This window comes from Molossus molossus, unplaced genomic scaffold, assembly GCF_014108415.1.
Source record: "Molossus molossus isolate mMolMol1 unplaced genomic scaffold, mMolMol1.p scaffold_m16_p_13, whole genome shotgun sequence".
NCBI classification, from domain to species: Eukaryota; Metazoa; Chordata; class Mammalia; order Chiroptera; family Molossidae; genus Molossus; species Molossus molossus.
Window position 1 is genome coordinate 80,649,632 of NW_023425348.1, and position 12,059 is coordinate 80,661,690.

The 12,059-nt window shown below is 52.7% G+C and overlaps 1 protein-coding gene across 2 annotated transcripts in view; it reads left to right on the forward strand.

Annotated features, from left to right (window-relative positions):
- Nucleotides 1-1,023: 1,023 nt before the first annotated feature.
- The window catches only part of CD82 (CD82 molecule), a 51,759-nt gene continuing 40,723 nt past the window's right edge, over nt 1,024-12,059 (forward strand). Inside the window, exon 1 of one of the 2 annotated variants that reach the window (XM_036257694.1) lies at nt 1,024-1,142. The gene's annotated coding sequence lies outside the window, so the exon portion shown is untranslated. The remainder of the gene's footprint in view (nt 1,143-12,059) is intronic. The other variant, XM_036257695.1, reaches the window with a different exon arrangement.

The window sequence follows — 12,059 nt, forward strand, 5'->3', positions numbered from 1 at the left end:
GGGCACTGCCCCAACAGCTGGCTGGCTCAGGCCACTTCTCCAGGGACCAGCCAGTCCAGGCAAGCTGGGGCAGCGTCAAGCCTGTGATTCAAGGCTTGGGGCTGGTTCCCTCTCACACCTCCATGTGAGACTCAGAGGCTATGACATCCTTTCTCTCAGCCTCAGGTTGCTCTTGGGTAAAATGGGCACAACATCTGCATAGAGTTGTGCAAATTCAAGATCATTGGTTTTTACAGCGCTTGGCATAGAGCCCGGGCCCCTGGCGAGAGTGGTACTCATCAGTGGTAGCTGTTAGTATTTTCAGAGTGCTTGGGCCCAAGCCACCTCCAGACAGAGGTTCGGACTTGGAACGCAAACCGCTCCCACGCCGTTCACCGGTTGCACTCGGATACACCCGCCCTGGAATGCCGGCGTGGGGCCTGCAGGCCTGCCCAGCCGCCCGGGGTTTGGGTAGGCGGGGCGGTAAGCGATTAGGTAGACGCTAAAGAGGGGAAGGGGAGTGCCTGGAGCGAGGCCTCCTCCTAGGAGGGTCTGGGACCAGGGTAGGTGGGGACGGAGGCGGGGCGGTGAGAAGACCGGGCAAGCGGAGGAGGGACGGGACAGTTAGGGAGCTTTGTGAGTGGGGCTTCCCACCCGGCAGGGCTCGAGCGCGGAGCCCCGCCAGGCGGGGACTCAGGCTTTACCCCTGCAGGGCTGGGAGCTGGAGGGGCACAGAGGACAGAGCTGCGCAGGCGGGCTCAGGCCCGGACCGCATCCTCTGCGTGCCTGGGAGCGGGGCTGGCGGGATTGATTGGGTGGCCATAGCGGGGCGGGGCAAGGGGCTCGGCCCCACCCCCAGCAAGGCTCTCGGCGAGGCTGGCGGGGTTAGAGTAGCGAGGCCGTGGTGGGCGGAGCCTTATCGAGCCGGGAGCCCGGCTACATTCCTGCAGCGCTCGGGGGCGGGGCTGGCGGACTCGCGTCTGGAAGCCAGTGGGCGTGTTTAGGGCGTGTTCTCACGCGGGGGCGGGGCTTGGCCGAAGCAGTTGCTTTCTCCGAGGACCGCCGGGAGGGGTTCGAGCGGCTGAGCCCGGTGCTGCGCAGTTGGACGCTGACTGGGGCCCGAGGTGCGACGCCAGACTTGCAGTAAAACGCAGAACCTGCAGGTGAGAAGGGGCCGGGAGGCAGGGGGAGGCCAGCCGGACAACTAGTGGTGAAGTTAGTTTTCACCACCACTTACAGAGCGCGCTTGGGCAGCTTTCTCGGAACAAGTGACAGATTGGGCCACGAAGGCAGATGGTGGGTGAGCAGGAGCTTAAGTTCCCGAGTCCTGAAGCCCAGTTCTCCAGCTCCGTCATGCGCCAGCTGTGTGACCCCGGGCTGTCCTCCCGCTCCCGTCCCCCGGGCTCTGGACCTCTGGGGTTCTAGTAAAAGGAGGTCGAACCAGGTGAACTTCACGGTTGCCCTTTCTCACTAAAACCCCGGAAGTTGAGGGCTGGCAGGTGAGAGCCAACTGCAGTTCAGCCACAGATATTCAGATCACGCTGCCCAGACCGCAGTTTCTCTGCCCGCAGAGTGGCACTGAGCAAAGCAAAGTCTCCGTGAGCATGAAGCAAATTGCTTTAAAGGTCACACTAGTTGCTCAAGTGGGGCTTGAACCCACAAGCCCAGGGGCAATGGAGCCCAAGTCAGGGAGGTTTCAGTCTCCCCTCCCCTTCCCCCCAATTCTGAGAGCCCAGAGTTGACTTTGCCTCGGAAACTCAACGGGGCTTTTGTCCCCCTCCAAGGGCTTTCCCAGGTGAGTTGGCCCGGAGGGGGGGCGGGGGGGCCCAGGGCAGAAAGCAGGGAACAAGTTCTCATGTGGTGAAGAGAAGGGAAAACCCGGCCAAACTTTGAACCCAGAGTCAAGCCCAGGGCTGAGGGCTCTTGTTGCATGCCCAGGGTTAGTTCCTGGGTCTGGAGGTTTCTGTCTTTGGTGGTTGTGAGTGCTCTGTGCCAGGCCATTGTAGTTGGGCAGCCTAGATCACTGATCAGGGGCTTGGGCTTTGGGACCAAACTGACTTGGATTCCACTCCCCCTTCAGTTTCCTCATCTGTAAAATGGGGGTTATGACAATACCCAATGGCAGTAGTGAGGACTTAATGGAATAATGTGTATACAGTGCTTAGCAAGGCACCAGGCACTCACTGAGGCCTCATTATATGCCAGCTGCTCTGATGTGGATGGGCAGGTGGTGGGCTGGCTTTCTGCCTCGGAATGAGCCTGTTTTTGTAGGGTCAGGGATTGGCTGCATCCCCTTCTGACCCCGTGAGAGCCAGAAATTGCCACCTGCCACCAGCATCACTTTGTCCATTTCAGGACTGAGGTTCAGATGGACCAAAGAGCGGTTGAGTTTTCTGTAATATTGCTTCGGTGTCCAATGAAATAAACATGAAAATGTATACTGAGCACCTATTATATGTTAGGTGTTGTTTCAGAGGTGAACTAGCCAGACCTGGTCTCTGCCTTCATTCTGAGTTGTTGACATTGAGGACTCCCCATCCCCACCATGCTCCTACTGGAGAGGATAACTCAGACCCAGGGCTCCAGGCCAGACGAGATTTCATGGGTCTGTACTGCTCTGGTGGCTGGAATCCAGCTCTTCTGTTGTATACTTGGCCTGGGGTGGAGGTGAGGGGCACTGTGGACACCTGTTATCTATTTGATGAGGGATTGGCACTGGAGGAGACTGGGAATGCTGCGTGCCAGCTTCCTGCATCTCCTGGGGAGATGAGCCCTACACTTTGGAACCACCTGGGAAGTACTATGATACAGAGTCTGATTGACCACTGCACTAAATGGAGGAGGGAGGGATGGAGGGAGGGAGAGAGAGAGAGAAAGAGAGAGAGAGAAAGAGAGAGAGAGAGAGAGAGAGAGAGAATAGGGTGAAGGTGGTACTTAGAAGTGAGACACTAGAGAAAACAGGGCAGGGAATGAGGGCACTTCTTATAGTTGGTGAGATTTGATCAGGACTTTCTACCTGATTGCACTTGGATCAACTTGGGGCCACAGACTCCCCTCTCCAAGGATCTGAGTTACTAAGACTAGAGTTTGGAATGGCGGGGATGGAGAGGTCAGTAGGTGGTGCCTGTGGGGGCAGATATTGGTTTCAAACAGTGCTTAGTAAGTATCTACTGGAAAGTCTCCTCACTACTCTCTTCCCCACATGATGAATGAAGAGTGACACATTGATTCCATCCTGAGTTCCTTACTGTCTGGGAAGGAACTAAGACAAGGATACCAGTGACTCTAATAGGAGATAAATGAAGAAAGGATTAGAGAGATCTTCAGGAAAGCTTCAGGGAAGAGATGGAGTTTGGGTAGGACTTAGGGATTGGGAGGGTTTCAGCAGCCACAAGGAAGACAGTGTTTGGGGCAGAGGAAAATGTCCAGGCCAGTGGTCTCAACCTGTTGGTCGCGACCCCTTTGGGGGGTCGAACGACCCTTTCACAGGGGTCGCCTAAGACATAACAGTAGGAAAATTACAGTTATGAAGTAACAATGAAAATAATTTTATGGTTGGGGGTCACCACAACATGAGGAACTGTATTAAACGGTCACAGCATTAGGAAGGTTGAGAACCACTGGTCTGGGCAAAGGCAAGGAGGTCAGTGTTCATGGAGATTTTAAGGCTCTGGGTTGGTCAGTCCAGCTGAAGGGTTAGGACTGTGCAAGGATGTGAAGGGGGAATGGTAAGTTGGATCAACTCATGGAGGGCCTTGAATGCCAAGGTGAGAGGTTTAGATTTGACTTGCAGAAAGTGAGAGCCACTGAAGGTGTTTGAGCATGGGAGTGATGCCGTCAGAGGCACTTTAGGAAAGGCAGTCTGCCAGATGCGCTGGAGTGGGTGGCCCAGTGGCCAAGGGATAATGAACTGATGGCAGTGGCGATGGGGAAGGAGGGGCCTGGGGGCACTGGGGATATCTGCAGCAGGGATAGAAAAGGTACCATCAGGGGTGGGAGGGACCCAGGGTGACAAGGGATTGGTGAGAGTGTCCCAGTGTATGCCCCGTGTTTCTTTCTGTTCTCCACCCAGGCTGGATCATGGTGCATGGCAGGGGCTCAGGAAGGTGCTGGATTGGGTGGGCAGGGGAATGCTGGGGAGAATGATGAGTGCTACAGAGTGATAGAGAGGGAGCCACCCAAGGAGGCTCCGTGTGTGCCATGACGGGAGGCATCTGGGCCAAGTGGCAGAGCTGCAGCCAGTCAGCAGTGGGTTTGGGAGCAGGCTGGATGGGGAGAAGTGCCTGTGTCTCTCCCCTTCCTGGCCCTGGCCCAGGAAGGTCCTGAGTCAGAGGTTAGCCACTAGGGGCACAAATTTCCTATGTGTGGGGGTGGATTTTGGTTCTCCCAGTCTCCTCTGAAGTTTCTGCCATGTGGGGCAGTCCCCTCTCTCTTGAGGCCTCAGACTTTTAAGCCACTAAATGGAAGCTTCTCCTCTCAATTTCCCCTCCACCCCTGACACGACCCAGCTCATTTTCCCTGAGGACCAGACAGTCCCGCCAGGCACAGGGCTGTGCAGACCCAAGCCTTGAGCATTCCTTTGGATTTGACCCTTCTAGAGTCAGCTGGCACCCCCTGGTTTTGGTGTGGCCTTGACCCCTTGCTCCAAACTGCCATACCCACTTCCTCCACCCCATGAGAACGTCAGAGCGGGCGATTATGGTGTAATCAAGAGCATTAAACCCTCCGGAGTTGGCTCTGGGAGAGGCAGAAGGAGGGGAAGGGTCTGGGTCCCTCTGTGGGACAAGGAGGGACCAGGGGTGAAGGGCTGGTTTAATCTCAGCAGGAACTGCCCTGCCCAGCACTTCCCCTCCTGTAAACCTGGCTCCATGGAGCCAGGAGGGAAGTCCAGAGGTAAACAAGTGGTGTGGTATGTGTTTCCCCCTTCCCCTCGCCACTGATGCTGCCTGTGAGGAGGAGGCCAGCCACAGACCAGTTGGTGTCTGGGGTCTGGCTCGCTCCTGACTCAACCCCGGGGTTCCCCCTACACCGTGGTTTTCCTGTCAGCAGCTGATTCACCCTGTGCTGACATGGTAAGCAGCTGAGGGGACGGAAGAGGCCTGTACTCTAGTTCTTGAAGTTAGTTCCAACTCCTCTGTGTACAGGCTGTGTGCACTTGCATAAATTCCTTCTCCTCTCTGGGCTTCCCTTTCCTGTTCTGCTAACGGCCTAGTCTCTACTTGGCTCCCAGGATCTGTCGTTTGTAAAGTAGGGTGCATGTGAGCACACATGCATGCGCATGCAGGTGTGTATGTGCAGATACTTACATCCACAACACAGGCCCTCAGTATATGGTGGCAGTGGGAAACTCCTCTCAAACGTACAATAATAGGTCCCACCTCCTTCCCCTTGCTCATCCTCCACCCGGAGCACCCTTGCCTACCTTCTGCCTGCCTGCAGATTAGGGACATGGTGTAGCATGGTGGCTAGCTATGTGACCCTTTCTGAGCCTTGGTTTCTGACTCTGAAAATTAAGGATAATCATGGTAATGACCTCACAGGGGAACGTGAGATAAAACAAAAAGATGTAATCGAAAGTAATTTTATACCTAGCACACAGTGAATACTCCATAAATGAGAGCGGCTGTTCTTTTCTGCCTCTGGCCCATCTTTCAAAGCTTGTACCAGGCTGTTTGTCAGGCCACCAGGTACATTACCCAGAGCACCTGCCTTCTGCAAGGGCCCTCTGTGCCTCTCCAACAGAAGTGTGGGTAAGACGCTAGTTGCTTCTGGCTGTTGCTGGGAGTGGCTGGGTCTCCCGAACATGACTGTAAGCTTCCTGAGGGGAAGTAGGTCTGAACGTCAATGGCAAACTTTCTCCAGCGCCCCTTCTCTGTGCTATGTACACTGAGTACTTTCCTCTTTGTTGCTGTTTTGTGCTATACCGAGTGCCTCCGCAAACCACCCCCAGGCAGGGACTGCCCTGTCTGTCCCTGCATCCTTGACTTCTGGCTCAAGGCCTGGCACACAGCAGGCACTCGGGAAATGATGGTTGAATGAATAAGTGATTCTCCTTGGGACAGCCCAGCAGCACCCAGCTTGGTGCCAGATCCTTGGTGACTCCTTGGCAAAGGTGAAGCCTGGAAGCTGAGTCTGGATGCCCCTGCCTTGCCCTCAGGTCTGCCCACCTGGCTCCTGGAACCTAGGTCCTGGGAGGTGGGAATGGTTTGCTGGCCTGGGATTTCTTCACTTGTTTCAGTTTCCCTCGTGAGGCCTGACCTTTTCCCTCCTAAGAGGGGAACAGCCCGACTTCCTCCTGGCCCAGCCTGTTGAGGGGCCACTATGGCCCTTAGTGAACCCTGACTCAGCCAAAAAAGGCACCTTCAACTCAGCAGTTATTTGTGGAAGGTGCTGCTGCCCTGCGAGGGCATGGGCTCAGTGCTGGGGGATTGGGAGGCCCGTTCCTCCAGGAAGCCCACCCCTGATATTATGCCTCCAGACACGCAGTGGGGATCTCTGAGAAGCACCTCCGCTTTCCTCTGTCTTCTTTCCCTGTAGTCGGGCTTCTGCCCCTTCTTTGGGCCTCACCCCGGACTTTCCCTGGTATGTTGAAGGTGGTCCGGGATGGAAGTTGTTGAGAATTCTGGTCCTAGGCTCACGGAGCCAGTGCAGAGGAGTGGACAAAGTGCTGGAGGCTGGGCTTTAGGCCTGGCCTCAGATGCTGGCTCTGCTGGGGAGCTGGAGTGACCTTTCTTGGGGCGGTGACCCTCTAGGCTGGTTTTCTTGCTCTTCAGGCAGCAAGTGCTCCGGAAGCCTGCCTGGGGTCCAGCTGGCTTGGCCCAGCAGAGTGGAGAAGGAACCATAGGCAATGCCACCGACTCTGGAACCAAACTGCCAGTAAATAATCCCCACCTCTGCTATTTAGCTGCTGGGTGTGACCTTTGGCAAGTGTTTTAACCTCTCTGTGTATCAGTTTTAGCATCTAAACTGGAGACGATAATAGTACTTACCTCATAGAGTTGTTTGAGAATGATATGAATTAATGTATGTGAAGCATTTACTTACTCTGTACCTGGCACAGAGTAAGTGCTATATGTGTACAAGCTGGTTTTGGTAGTTTGGCTATTATTAATAGGGAGCAGGATTTAAGTCTTTGGGGGCAAAAATACTTGGCCAATAGCTTAAGTCTGGGGATCAGAAGACCTGGTTTTTCATCCCAGCTCATCGTTTACTTGCCAGGTGCTCTCGGGCAAGTTACAGCCCTTGGTGGGCTGCAAAACTGTAACTGTTATCCTGCATTTGCTACACTGGGTGTTTGTAAGCGAGGCACGTGTGATGTCACAGCGGGCACCTGCAGGGTTTTATTCATCGGAAGGACTTCTGGGTGCTTGGCCCATTCTCCTGCACTGAGACAGCCCTGTGGGTGGGCAGGCGCAGGCGCTGCCGTGGAGATCCTGCCGACACAGGATGGCCGAGCTGCCCCAACCCCCACGACTGCTCAACAAGGCCAGGAAATAGATAAACCCATTTAAATGTACACATAATAGTGAGATTATATAGATCAGATTACAGACCTTTATTTATTTATTTTTTTACTTTCCCCTATTTTCTGAATCTTGTAGTAAGCCCATATTATTTTTATGCTTAGGAAAGAACACACAATAAAGCTATCAAAAAAAAAAAAAACCCTTACAATACTTCTTTAAACAAAAATGTATTATGTGAACTTGGGATCATATTGAGCTTTTTGTTGTTGTTAATAAAGCATATATTTTTCAAAAGGGGGTGGGGTGTTGGTTTGAAATGAATGTCAATTTGTCAAGCCACAGAAGACTGAGGGAATGTCTGCGGAAGGAGTGGCTTTGGCCGCCAGCCTCAGATGCCAGGAGACAAGAGTCTGATATGGAGGGGAGTCTCACCAGTTTCCACTGTGGTGGACACACCCCGAGTGTTGCACGGTGTTTAGAAAACCTTTCAACAGTCGTTAACGCCAGCTGGCTTAATTTCCTCATGTCAAAATTAGGGAAAATAATAATACCTAATTCAGGGGGGTGTTGTGAGGGTTAAAGGAGCTTGAAACATGTTACGGTTTTAGAAGGAACCTCTTTTTTCCTCCTGAATTTGAAAAGTGAAAAGAAGACGGTTGACAGAGACTGGAATGCCAAACGTTAGCATCATTACCGAGAGGGCCGGCCGGAAAACGTGGTTTTGGATCCGGGACCCAGAGGGCTTGCTAAGCGTCCTCCTAGCACTGGCAGAGTTGCCCGTCCCTTCACAGGCGGTGCTGGGCAGCTGCCAGGCTCGCTGCAGGAGCAGGTGGTAGGAGCGGAGAGGAGCCCAGATGGAGCTCCAGCAGGCAGCTTGGTTCTGCCAGAGGCGGGGCCCTGCTGAGCATGCCCAGTGTGTCTCCCAGGCGAGCCAATCAGATAAGCCACTGTTGGTCCCGGTGTGAAGGGGGCGGGGCGAGACCAGAGGTGTTCTCCCAGTACATGTCCCTGGTCAAGGAAAAATGGTGGAGAGGGGAATATGTGTTCCCCCTCATAAATATAAGGCACTTGGAATGATACTGGGTATGCAGTAGGCACTCAATAAGTGTTAATTTATCATTGCTGATAAGGATAACAATGAGTAATTCTACTACTGTGGTTGGAAAATCACTCTCCCACTCGCTGTCTTAGGAGATGGAATATTAGAATGTTGTTGCAATTAGGACCTGATGAGACATCATCTTGTACAGTGGAAATAGAAACTCTATTTCTATTTGATTTGTGTGTTTCTGTGGCAAGTGAGTGAGTGGTTAGGCCTTAGGTCACTAGGCATCCGACCTCCCTAACCTCTGACCTCTCTGAATATGCAGCAGAGATGTGACAGGTCAGGAAGGATGTGTCATCTGGTGTTTTCCAAAAAGCCTCTCAGATTCCTGTTCTCTCTGCCCCACACCCTGTTCTGGTAGAGTCTAGCAGAGGGTCTTTTGTTTTATTTTTGCCAGGAGACTGTATGGCATGGTGTCATGCTTCTCAAACTTTGTGCATATCAGAAACTCCCCTCCCCCCAGGAGGTGGGGGGGGGGGTCAGGCTGCTTGTAGGGGACCACTGGGGTTCTATTTACAGCCTGGGCTTCTTCCAGCTTCTTGGGACTTGATGTTGGCCCAGCTCTTCCTCCCACTATCTGCTCATCTTTGGGCAAGTTTTGCAGCCTCTTAGAGTCTTGGTTTCCTTACCTGTGAAATGGAGAATGATAATGGTACCTCTCTTGTGGTCTTGCATGGGGATTAAATGAAATAATTAGTGTAGGTAAAATGCTTAGTGGTGGGTTGAATGGATCCTTCATACACACCAGAGGCTGCTATGGATGATAATGATGAGCGAAAGCTGTTCTTGTCACTCCTTTGGGGAAATGACAAAGAGTGAGGTCCCTGATCTGGAATGAAAGTGATTTCCAGGGCTGTTGGGAGCTCTGGGGTTTAGAAAGGCCTTGGGCCTCTGTGGGCTTAGTCCTTGATCAGATGGTGTGAGCCCAGCCTGGACCTGAGTGCTCTTGGCTTAGAGTTGAGGGCCAAGTTGGGTGCTTGTGACTGGATTTACCAGGATCGTGGTTTTGTGAGCCGCTCTAGAGTTCATTGAATCAATCCACCTACCCAGTCTAATCCCATGGAAAGCATCTGTGTTTGCTTACACAGATGAAGGCTTGGAAAGCTCACTACCTTTCTTCTCTGGACAGATCTAACTCTTTAAAACTATGGTCTAGAATTTGAGCCAACTCACTCTCCCTTAGCTTCCACTCGTTGATCCTGACCATGCTTGTTGGGACCATGTGGAATATAGGATACTCTCTGAGAGGACCAAGTCTCCCTTGTAACCAGGGCCGTCCCAGGCCAGTGACTCTGATGTAGAAAAAAGACGTTTCTGTCAACTTTTAAAACAACTTCATCTCTACCTGAACCAAATGGGCACTTAAAGAATAACTTTCTAATTATTGAAGAAATGGTTTTTGTGGAAAAATTTGCTGGGTAAAGAACAGTTGCAAAGGAGGAAATAACCGTTCAGAGATACGTAGGGTGAACACACACACCCACGTGTGTGTGCCTGGGGTCATATCATATGAACCACTTCCTGTAATGCCGCATTTCAGTAAACACTAAGGGAGGAGTTTTTGACGTTATTCAGTCCTCTTCCACAGCATGTTTCTCTGTCTACTGTGCGTGCCACACAGATCTACTGTGACCCAGTTAAGTGCTCCCCTGCTGTTGCACATTCAGGCCAGTTTGAATTTTTTATTAGTATCCACATCGCTGTAGTGATCACCTTGTCCAGACATATCTTCTGTGCTCAGCTCTCCACGGAGTGAATTCCTAGAAGCGGCTTTCTAGTCAGGTGTCTTTAAACTCAAGGTCTGAGGGCCAGATTCTCAGGGAAAAGCCCTTTCTCTGACCCCCACCAGAATGTACCACTGCATTTAGCTTCAGCCCCTTTGCGGGGAGGGACAGACCGTGCCTTTCAGTGCTAGTAGCAGACCCACAGAAGCAAGGGGACAGATTCCTGGTGTGTGTGTGTGTGTGTGTGTAAAAGAGATGGAAAGAGAAAGACAGACATATAGGGGAGCTTTTACTCCTCAAATGTAGTCTGACTTTTGACCCTCCTCTCCAGGAGCCGGTGGTGTCATTAACTAATTATGGGATCTCTTTACTGTTTAATGACCTCTCTTCATGGTGACTCCTTCTTCCCCAGCAGCCTCTGGGAGCCAGGGAATGGGGAGATGAATCTGTGGGAGGAAGTTTCTCTGGAGTAGGAGGCGGGTCTTGGGCTGGCGCCGTGCTTCTCAAACTTTGACGTATGTCAGTCGCCTGGATGGTTTGTTAAAGAGCGGACTGTACCCCCAGCGTTTCTGATGGTGTTGGTTTGGGGGGCAGCCCGGGAATGTGCATTGCTAACACGTTCCCAGGAGATGTTCCTGCTGCTCTGGGGACCACACTTTGAGAACCAATGGAGTAGTGGAATGGGGTGGGGTGGGGGTCTGTGCGCTGAATTTTGGCTCCTGGTGCTGCTGACAGTAGGAACCTTGCCCTGTTTGGTAAAGCCTCATGTGAGGCCTGAGCTCCCTTCCCCCGCCTGCATCTCATTACCTTCCTCCCATGTGTGCTCTGTATATATTTATGTGCAGGAGGATAAGATGATTAGCACCATCCCTATTTTACAGAAAGGAAAACTGAGGCTCTGGCAGGTGACCGGGTGTGCCCTAAAAACCAGCAAGAACACTGATGCAGCCCTGGCCAGTTTGGCTCAGCGGTTAGAGCGTCGGCCTGCGGTCCAGAGAGACCTGGGTTCGGTTCCCGCTAAGGGCACGTACTTTGGTTGCAGTTTGTCCCCGGCCCTGGTTGGTCGTGCGGGTGGCAGCCACTCGATGTGTCCCTTCACGTCGATGTTTCTCTCTCTCTCTCCCTTCCTCTCTCTCCCTCCCACTCTATCTGTACAAAAAATGGAAGAATATCCTCAGGTGAGGATAAACAAACAAACAAAAAAAACCAAAAAACAACACTGATGCAATTGTAAGAAAGAAACCTCCCCTCCCCTCACCCACTCTGGGCTTCTCCTGTGCGGGTCCAGTGGAGGGGCAGAGGCATCTTTCTTGAACATGGTGCTGCCCCAGGGGACCCCAAGTGAGGGGGCTGGGAAGGCAGGTTCCCCCTCACTGTCTCTGAGCCTAGCTCTTGCTCTACTTTTTACCTCCCTCCACCACCGCCACTAGCCATTCAGTAACGTGATCTTCCAAGATCTTGTGTCCTCCAGCCAGTTTATGTTCCCAGTTATTGTTCTGGGCAGGTTTTCCGGGAGGATGGAAACTTTCTCCTGCCGAGCCTGGGAGCCGCCTGGCAGGCACAGCCAAGGGCGAGGAGAGAACTCTCATCTGTTGAGCATCTAATATGTGCCAGCCCCTGCCCTGGGTACTTGGCAGCCATGATGTCAGCTCAACCTCCCATCAGACCTAGCGGTGATTATCTGCCCCCATTTACCAATGAGGAAACTGAGGGTCCTGGAGTTGAAACTACTTACTGAAGGTCACAGCTAACAGGGGCAGAGCTGGGCTTTCCATCCCAAACTCC